At 32.0% G+C, this 11,486-nt stretch overlaps 1 pseudogene; it reads right to left on the minus strand.

Annotated features, from left to right (window-relative positions):
- Window positions 1-1,733: 1,733 nt before the first annotated feature.
- LOC145294304 (5S ribosomal RNA) lies at window positions 1,734-1,852 on the minus strand (annotated as a pseudogene).
- Window positions 1,853-11,486: the final 9,634 nt, after the last annotated feature.

An 11,486-nucleotide genomic window follows, 5' to 3' on the forward strand; every position in this document is an offset into this window, starting at 1 on the left:
CGATGATCTTACATATTAAACGCAACAGTAAACTCGGGAAGGAGCGTTTTTGATTTTTTATTATGGTTGAAATAAATTCATTTTTAATTTTTTTTTTATTAACATGCGATATTTCCATTTTTAAAACAAAACACGCATAAGTTCAAAAACTCATTTGCATTAGAAATTTGTGGATTCCTTTCGAAATATCTAACGCTATGAATCTCCCTATTCATTTTTCTCTATTTTCTATTTTCACAAACTTATCTGCACGTGTGTATAAACGTAAAAAACATATTAATACTCAACATTTGTAATATTTTATTTATTTTATCTTCATTTGTTAATATTTTTTTGGTAATTTTTTTCTTTCTTACTCATCGCATTCTTTTTGAACCGATCCATTTATCTCCGGCTTTTCATTATCTTTCAGTCTCTGTTTGGTCTTCATGCATTTTCTCACCATTTATTTTTCGACATATTTATCTTTCGTATTTAAACATATATCCCTTTCTCTCTCTTTGCATTTTATCTATATGCCATACATTTTATCGTAGTGCTATGCTCCTTATGTTTCTGAACTGTATCTCTATCTTGGTGCGATATTTTCCATACTTATGCACCACTAGCTATCAATTTAGCAATCTCTCCATCTCTCTCTCTCTCTCTCTCTCTTTATATATATATATATATATATATATATATATATATATATATATATATATATATATATATATATTGTTTACAGAAAGTTTTTAGATGAGACAAGTCATTGGTTTCAAACCCGGTAATTAGGACCGTTTATGATACCCATATCAAGCTCTCTTCAGCCAACACTCATCTCCCAAGCTCTCTTCAGCCAATACTCATTTCTGTGAGTGATGAATATTGACTGAAGAGAGCTAGATATAGGTATCTAAAATGGTCCTAATTATCGGGTTAGAAACCGACGGTACTAAACACTTTCTGTAAACAAAATATAGATACGCTCCATTTTCGGATTTTCCTTATAATTGAGCACTCTGCTGGATTTCGTTTTACAAAAAAAAACTAATTATATATATATATATATATATATATATATATATATATATATATATATATAAACTCTCGTCGTATTTTACATTTCTTTCGTTCGTCCACTCACTTATTGTCTATATATTTTCTTTTCTGCCTTCTCTCTTATTCTCTTTATCTGTCACAGCCTTTTATTTATTTTTTTTCATCTAAAAGTTTATATTCCTTTCACGCTATCGATAGAGCCTACAAAAGCACACATTGTGTATAGACTAGGTTAACTATGGTGAAATGTCAACAGTTACTTTCTTACAATTCTTAATCGTCTATCTTAGTCTTCGTAACCACCTTACTACGACATAATCTAATTACCAACTATTGTTACATGGCCGTTACGTAACAAATGGACAAACAAATAAAGCAAAGGAATAAATAAATAAAATCTCGGTAGCCATTTTTTTTCACAATTTTTTTTTTTTTACCGTTACTGTCGGACTATGTATATCACATCCGCATGTCACATAAGCCTGACATGCGTTTCTTCTTCTTCCTACATCACGACACAGTGTGCAGTCAGCACCAACCCTATTCAGAGTTTAACCGGCTTCCTCCGAAGAAGGAAGTTTCATGGGAGTATGAAATTCACAAGCGGTACCCAGTTGCATTTATATCCCCGTTAGGGGAGATAACAACGTTAGGTTTTTGCAACATTTTGCAGGGACGTTTCGACGTCCTCCTACATACAGCACCTGGACTTCCCAAATTGGTCACCCATTTTAGTAATGTCCAGGCTCAACGTTGCTTAACTTCGGTGATCTAACGGGAACCGGTGTGTCAACGTGATTATGCCGTATCACGACAGCAGTAGCTAGCCATGTATCGCCTTTGCTTTACGCATTCACGTTCTTGGACGCCGACTTTATTTCTCTTCCCACGCTGGCAGTAACCAAACATTTCCCGCTTGTGTATTTGCACATCCATATCTTTCGTCGTCCACTTATTTTTCTCTGACCTCACGCTGGCATTAGCCAGCCGTCCCCCCCCCTGCGATTTCATACATCCATTTCTGTGTACGTCGTTTTTCTTTCTCTGGCGGACAAGTCTTGCAGTTTTACTCGCCTTTCTCACCTTCCTCTTCTCGCACACACTTCCTAATTTGCATATGTGCATTTTTCTGCTGCTGCTGCGGATAATACTAATCATCACGCAAGCCGCCATTCTTTGCTGCTGCTGTTATTTCTATGCGTTCATATGCACTTTCTTACACTATAAAGCTTTTGCGATACATTAAACTATCGCAGCCATTTTTTCAATGTTAAAATTAATAAAGTTTCTTCCCTGAAAAGTTGTGTCTATCTATTAAAATATATGCACAGATTATATTTTAACCTACATAGTTCTTTTCCAAACGATATATATATATATATATATATATATATATATATATGTGTGTGTGTGTGTGTGTGTGTGTGTGTGTGTGTGTGAGTTTAATCGTGTCTATATGTGTGTCAAAAGGTCTCTAAAAACAACTCTGACATAGTTTACACTATATACCGGAACTTCAAAGATCTTACGTGAAAACAAAAAAAAAAAAGTGAAGCAGAGGGAATATGGTGAAGAAAAAGGCGATTAAATATGAATTGATAGTCTGGTGGAAGATAAATAATCTGCTTCACTTTTTTTGTTTTCAAGTAAGATCTTGGACTTACTTGTTGTTTCATCAAATACTTTTGCATGCAAAATCCGATCCCGCATTTTGCTAATTCCTACCCTCTGATGAGAAGGAAAGTATTTCTTCGAAACTCCGCGGATTAAGGACTATGCACTTATCTAGTGTTTCCTTTTCAGATTAATTATGTTTCTAACTCATTTCAAAGTGTTTTTTTAACATGTTTTATTAACGGTTTGCTCGTATTATTACCTCTATTTCCTATTTGGTTTTATCGAGCTTTTACATCTGGCTGAGATAATTTTATAAATATTAATTCTTTAATATTTATAATATACTTTAATTTTACCATCTTGGATCATTTTGGTAAATTTAATTGTAATGTTTTATTTTATATATATATATATATATATATATATATATATATATATATATATGTTAGCATTCCACCCGATGTCGCTTAAATATATTTTACTTTAGTCGTATGGATGTTATTGTTTTTGCTTTTGTGATACGTTTTTAATGAATTCAATTATTTACAAAAGTGTTTTTTTTTTACCTAAATGCGAGTTGGGAATAATTTCCCCTTTAACGAATTTGGTATATGGGGAGCGGCATATATATTGTTTTTAAAATATAATATTAGATTTTAAAAACAATATATATGCACACACATATATGTATATATATATATATATATATATATGTGTGTGTGTGTATATATACCTTTACACCATACTATACGTTCGACATGGTAAAATATTTCCTCCTCTAAAATTATAAAAATTCTTTAACGTTTTTAATTTCAAAAAATCTTTTTCTTGCCTGATGAGATGAATAATGATCGTAGAAAGATATGACTATTTATACATAAAGAATATCTATCTATCTATCTATCTATCTATCTATATATATATATATATATATATATATATCTATATATGTGTGTGTGTGTGTGTGTGTGTGTGTGTGTGTGGATGATTCACTTTTGTGTGATCGCATGTTATACAGGTTTATAACAGTAACCATATACTTATATATATATACATATATATATATATACATATATATAGTAATTTATAAAATATATATGGCGATTAAGCTACACATAATATTCCGCGTTACGTCCACATTCTTCAGGCTTATGCGCGAATTTTGTGGTTGTCTGTTGTTTTTATATACGCACCTACTATTGAGATTTTAGTTAGCCAATCAGCTTTCTAGTATCCACCGCACCCTTCTTATCAGCCAATGAACATGCACTTACCGGACAAAGGCCGATGTGACCTCTGGTTGACCTGATTCTTTTTGTTGGTTCTATTTAGCCTGGATACCTGGTGTCTTGACCTGTTTTAAATCTAGTTTAGATCTATTTTATGTTAGTTTACATATATATATAAATATATATATATATATACATATATATGTATGATAGTTTATGTATATGCATTTTTATTTCTTTTATTTATTTCTTTGTTTATTTTCTATTGTTTTTGTTAGTTTTAAAGTGATTTTGTATCTCTATACTAGAGTAAATTTTAACCTGTGAACACAGCTGTTCGCTATTTCTCTCCTACAGTTTAATAGATTTTGGCGTTTTTTTTAAGTAAAGAGTAGCAAATATCGAAAAATTGGCTGAAACATTAAGAAATTCACCCTCAACTTGGCACTTTTGATATAAGAAAGGGTTGCTTTTTTCGCCAATATTTCTGAAAGTGATCCCCCCTTTCGATTGTATGGCCTTAATTTATACCTTCGCCACTTCCGGTTTGGCGATGGACAGGACGTAATCGCAAATGCGTGATGGATTATTTTTTTTAATAAATTCCTCTCCTGCTTCGGGGTACGGATTCGAGCCTTCCTCTGAACTACCAGTTTTTTTTCTTTTGCTTAAAACACAACTCCAAACACCCTGCAACGTCGTGCACCCAGGCTAGTACACACACACACACACGCACACACACACACACGCACACATACACACACAAACACACACCACACACACACCACACACAAACACACACACACATATATATATATATGTATATATATAGGTATATGTATATGTATATATACATATAAGTGTAAGTGTGTCTGTGTGTAGAGATATAGTGAAAAAGGAATAGTACACATTGTTGTCAATCAGAATATTTCGTCTGCTTCAGACATCATATACCGATTAAGATGATAAGAAAATATAAACTATCTAAAGAAATCATATAGGTATTTAGAAATCATGCGGAAAACAGCTGGTTCTAAAACGTGAAAATAAAACACGGTACGTATGGAATATCCTTCGTAAAGATAAAAAAGAACATCCAGACTAAAGCTAGAATTTAGCAAAGCTTACCAAGAAATATACATCTTCTATTGATTATTGTGTTTTTATATTTCTTCACTAAATTTCATACTACAACAAACAAGCATCGTAATGATAATAATGAAAATAATAATAGCACAAATAATGATAATGCCTACGGTGCGTGCAATACTAATGCGACAATCAGAGCAACACCAGCGAAAAATGAGAAACACAGCAATAAAATAAGATATATCATACGATTAGCAGCAGATCTAACCTAATTTAGTATGAAATATACGCAGCTAACTTTGTTATAAACTCTCTTTAATTTCTTATGTAAAAACACATGCTTATAAAATATTTCTTCAAATATACGTACATATGCTTATTAGAGAATATAGAAGCTTGAAGCACGATGTCGTTTATTAATCAATTAAATGTGACAAGGTATGTGCATGTGTTAAGATTGTAGTATTTAATAGACGTTTTGCAAAAATGTGGGTACAACGTTAAATAAATAAAAAGCTGATAATGTCCGATTAAGATTCTTTGGAACACAAAAGCAATTATATATATATATATATATATATATATATATATATATATATATATATATATATATATATATATATATATATATATATATATATATCCAGAAACAGCCTCCCCTCTTTGGGTAGAGCACTGTCGTAAATAATCCCACCCGCTACTTAATTGGTTGAAAATGCGAAGCTCGTTGTTTGTTTGTTTACGAACATGCGATTTGAGCACTATAAATGTGGTGGCGGTTGTCTATTTAAATAGACATTCCGACGAGTTATTTACGGGCGTCAATTCCATGGTCGAGTGGGAGAACCGCCAACTGTCAACACGACGGTTCTAGGTTCAATCCTTGGCTTGGGAGAGATGCAGGTCTAGCGACACTAATGAGTTGTGATACAACGAAGCAGGACTGTATGTCGATGACTAAATATATATATATATATTATTGCTTCTCAACGTTGCCCGGGAAAAAGTTTCATTTAAATGTTTATGTTTTTAATATTTTTCATTCGCTTCTTTACGTTTCTCTCTGTAATATTTTCTTTCTCCGCCGTTTAAACTATAGTGTTAGAGATGGATATATGCATGTACTTACACGCATCAATTCCTCTGCATTTCCTTAAAGAGTAATAAAGTGGCATTTTGTTTCCAAATACTTTCTTAAGACGACTAGAAAACTGAACCCCTAACAATACTTGCCCCATTTAATATGAAAGAGAATCAAAGATTGTTTGGATATTAGATAATCTCAGACAGGCAAACATCAATTACACTATGCTGAATATGTGAGTGTTTCTTTGGAGGGGGGCAATTTTTGTTTTTAGCTGTATATACAAATACTCATACGCTTAGAAATTTCTATTTATATAATAAATATAATACATGTTGTAAGATGTCTACTCTGATTGATTAACGTTTTGGCACATCTATATCATCGCCGAGACTCTCAAATGTAACTCGCAATCAGAAAACACGTTAAACATACATACATACATATATATACATACATACGTATATATATATATATATATATATATATATATATATGAACAAATGATTAATAAAACATGTTAAAAGACATCTTGAAAAAGAGTTAAAAACATATTTAATTTTAAAAAAGGAAGCACAAGATAAGTGGATAGTCCTTAATCCGCGGAGTTTCGAAGAAATACTCTCCTTCTCATCAGAGGGCAGGAATTAGCAAAATGCAGGATCGGATTTTGCATATAAAAGTATTTAATGAAACTACAAGTAAGTCACAGATCTTACTTGGTTAAAAAAAGGGTGAGGTAAGGGGAACAGGAGGCAAAAGAAAAATAAAAATAAAAAGATTTCACATGAATGGATAGTCCGGTGAAGGGTAAAAATCCAAAAATGGTAAAATCCAAAACGGTAGAATTTAAAATTTCAATCCGATAGGTAAATTCCAAATGGTCCAAAATAATCCAAAAGGCAGAGTTCCTTGGAAAAAAGCGCAAATGGAATGAATTCCAAATCATTAAAAGAAAAGTACTGGAGAGAATATTTAAAAACACGTCTGTCAAGGCTAGATGAATCAAAAAAAATATTTTTATAATTATAATTATATTTATATATTATATATTATATATTATATTCATATTACATTTATAATTATATTTATAAGCTCTATTTCCTTTTCGGTTTTATTGAGCTTTTACATCTGCCTGAGTTTATTTTATTTGTAAATATTAACTCTTTAATATTCATAATATATTTTAAGTTTACCATTTTGATTACCTTGGTAAATTTATTGTAATTTTTTATTATATATATATATATATATATATATATATATATATATATATATATATATATATATATATATATATATATATATATAGCTGACCGTTTCCAGGTTCTGTATGTGCTCTCCGCTTATCTCGGCATTGTTTCCAATCATCTTGGAGTTCTCCTTGCCACTGAACTGAAACAGTGCCGATTCAGGGCAGGTGTGGTTGGTAATTGCGCAATTGCTGCCTCACAATTACATACGCAGCTACGCCGCACGGGATATTCTTTGTGTTTCAAGACTGAACTGAGTCATCATATATATATAATAATAAAAACTCGGTAAATTAGAATTTACACAAGTGTATTAATCAACAAGTGATACACAATGAACGTTGAGAAAATTCTTTATCCCCCGAAGTTTAAAAGAATTCCCGTTTTACTTAAGCGAAAAGATATTAACAAAATATTATTCATATTAAAACTATGATTTTTCTATTTAGCACATACACTTAAACTGCAACATATGAAGCAAATCATATTTGTAAAAAAGATACTAAATAGGTTTCTGAGAATGCATGACTGTACAGATATTGTGAACGTTTTACATAAGGTATTACAGGTCAATTAAACAAAATCTCAGAAATTTTAGGTGTGATTTTAAACGATTTTATAAGAGCTATAATACAAAAATAAAACATTTGAAAATTCAAATTGTACAGTCATAAATAAACTTTATTTCGTAGTCATTTGTCACTAATTAAGCTATATTACCGCGTTTTTACTTTTATTTAACCTTGTTAAAGCTGGACCCCTAAATATTCAACATTTGCTAAAATCAAAATGGTAGAAGAAAATTGAAAAATTAAGCTTAGTAGCGTTATATCTGAATTAATTTATTTTCATCGGACATAATTTCGTAAGCACACAAGTTCTCGTTAGATACCTGAAGTTAAGCAATATGGAGTCTGGTCTGTACAAGACGGGTGGCCATTTGGGAATAGCAGACGCTGTATATAAGAGGACGCTGATATCTGCCTGCAAGAACACCAAAGCCCGAAAGTCTTCATATACCCTGATCCGGATATATATACATCTGGGAATCACTTGTGAATTGAATATATCTTGACTATTCTTCCTTCCGTGGAATCCGGTTTTACCTGTCTAGGGAAGGGATTCCACTGAACATATATACAGATATTCATACTAGTAAGTAAATATAATCAGACTTCTCTATTTAAAGAATATTACTCGTTCTGGGCCGGTTATTTTTCTATTTAAGTATAAACAGTAAATTAACTAAGAATCATTTTGTGTTGATCTTTTTAATTAAGAACTTTATCTGAACCTGGATTTTGTAATATTCATAATCCTTTTGCATTCCGTAGATTTGAGTTATTGTTTTCCTACCTCTTTTATTTAATCTCTAGCACATAATTCTCCCTGGGATTAGTGATCCAAGAACAAAAGATTATAATCTGATGTTCCTTTTTTTTTGTTACAGAAAGTAATGTTTCTTAACAAAAGAGTATTAGAACGACAATAATTACATTCTCCAATTATTAGTTCATCCTAGTATTGTTTACGCCTCGTTCTTTTTCTTTGGAGGCGGACAAAATTAATTTGTTTTGACATATGCCTTTTCGCTACAGAATGAAAAATAATAAGACGGACCCGATAACGGCTTCATCAATAAACAGTCCGTAGGAAGATTAATCCAAGCTAAAGATAATTGCATGATCTTTTTAATGGAAATCGCTCGAGAAAAGGCATGAAGCCAATTGATGCAAGGAGCTAAGAAAACGAAAAATGATTATTGCAAAGACAGGATAATCCTATTTTTGAAAAGACTAAGACTGTGGGAGTAGTTAAAAGAAAATAGTGAGCAGCAAGAGAGTTCTACAACCATTCGGTACTTGGAAAGAACTTACTCGAATAGCAAGGGGTATTACAATGAGGCATTAAAAGCGGAAATTGGTGGAGACCTCTAGACATACAAGTCGGATCGGCTGGAACAAGGAAGCCGGGACTAGATCAGATAATTTACAGAAACACATGTCATTATAGTATTTGTAGAAAAGACAACCAGCAACATGATGTATGTGAGGGAGAGGTTGCAGTGATAAAGAAGGAATAGGCAAATTATAGTTACATCTCTCCAATTTATCAAGAACCTTCAAAGGAGATACATTTTTACTAGCCCAAATATAACAGTATCTCATACATAGTGTGCTAGTAGATCTTTGGTAATAGAGAATAGACAATAGCCTCAGGAGTGAGAAAGATTGTACAGCGATAGAGATAAATTATTTCCAGAGAATCCAAAAAAGCAATACATTTAATATATGAACTCCACGAAAGAATTGATGAGAAAGAAAGATCGATACATGTTAGAGTCGATTTCTTATCGAGAGCAGAACCATCCATAAGAATATTAGAAAGAAAAGTGATACGCCTGCGATTGAAAGACAATGCATGAGTCTTAACCAGATTCAACGAAACAAGCCATTTCTCCTTCCAATCCATAATTGAATCCAGATCAACTTCTGGATAAACTGCATATTGCAACTGATCCGAGACAGATGAGCGAGAAACAATACATTATTAATTATAATCTATACATATATAAACTTGAGTAATTTGTTGCACTGGTATTGATATGAAAGCGAACTTTTCTATTTTAAAACTGAATACTTAGTCATGAATATACCAGCGACTTTAAAAACAATAATTAATATGCATATTTCCATTTATTACTTCATTGTTCGTTCTTTTTGTTTTTTGTTTATTGGATGTTTAGTTTCATCCCATTATTACACGCGGTTCTATTTGTTAGTGTGTTCTACTAAATTGCATTGCATTTTACCGATATTTACAGTAAAGATCTATCTGTCTGTGTAATGATCTCTAAGAAAATGACTTAATTATATTTTTGTTCTACAAGCGTGAAACTTTTTGTATAAGGTATTCGGACGAAAATCGATTTGGTTTTAAGCCACGAAGAAGCTGCTCAGGGATCATGATTGAAAACATTAGAATTTACCAAACGTCTTACGTCTAAATCTGCAAGGTTATGCAGGCAAATATACATAAGTTTTTTAATGTTTAATTGCGTTAGTTTTTCAAATTTTCATATGTATGTGGCGTTAGCTCAGATGGTAGCAAATGCCGCAAGCGAGCAAACTATTTCTATCTCGTTGTAGCTGATTTCGCCCAAGTAATTTTTCTATTTCCGAACTTTTGAAATCCTTGCTTTATATAAGATAAAATGTAATAATCAAAACAGAATTGTCTCTATTATAATAAATAAGAAATCTGCACGATTAAAATATATTTAAGCGTATTTTACGATTGGGATGTGCTAGACGGACTGCTAGTATATATATATATATATATATATATAAATATATATATATATATATATATATATATATATATATATATATATATACACATACTGTGAAAGAGAGTCTCTGCTCACTGGCTTGTCGAAACCTTGCAAACTGTGCGGGAATTAAACACCTTAAATTGAACATCTTTGTGGGTTGGATTCGAGTGCGGAGACAACCATTTATGTGTTCATTTGATGAATCTAGTCTCTTCACTAATATACCGTTAGATGAGACTATATGTATTTGTACCGATGCGCTTCATAGCGATCAGCTGACTTCTCGCTTTTCCAAAGAAATATTTGCTGAATTCATTATAATGTTTACTAAAACAGTTGAGTTTAGCTTCCTTGATATTATGTACTGTCAGGTCAACGGGGTTTCAATGGAGAGCTCGTTAACCCCAACTTTAGCTGATATATTTGTCGGTTACTACGAACCCATTCTGTTTAATTCTGGAACAATACATACCAGATATTTCAGAAATGTTGACGACACTTTTGCTCTGTTTTCATCGCAAAGTGAAGCGTCAGCATTGTTTTTTAACGGGTTGAATTCATTGCATGAATTTCACGATGGAAAGTGAGAATAATAATCTTCTTCCCTTCTTGGATGTTCTTGTTGAGTGTTCAAGAGGGGACTTTCTCACTATAATTTATAGGAAGCTTACTTTCACTGGCTTGAATGTGAACTGGTCTTCTTTCGTACCTAAATCACGTAAGGTCGGCCTAATTTATACACTGATACCTAGAGCTCTCATGATATGTTCACCTAACAGATTAGACTCCGAACTTTATAAAATCAGGGAAACTATTATAAATAATGGTTATTAATTGGA

This window comes from Euprymna scolopes, chromosome 15 (assembly GCF_053919585.1).
Source record: "Euprymna scolopes isolate OS-2025 chromosome 15, ASM5391958v1, whole genome shotgun sequence".
In the NCBI taxonomy this organism is placed as follows: Eukaryota; Metazoa; Mollusca; class Cephalopoda; order Sepiida; family Sepiolidae; genus Euprymna; species Euprymna scolopes.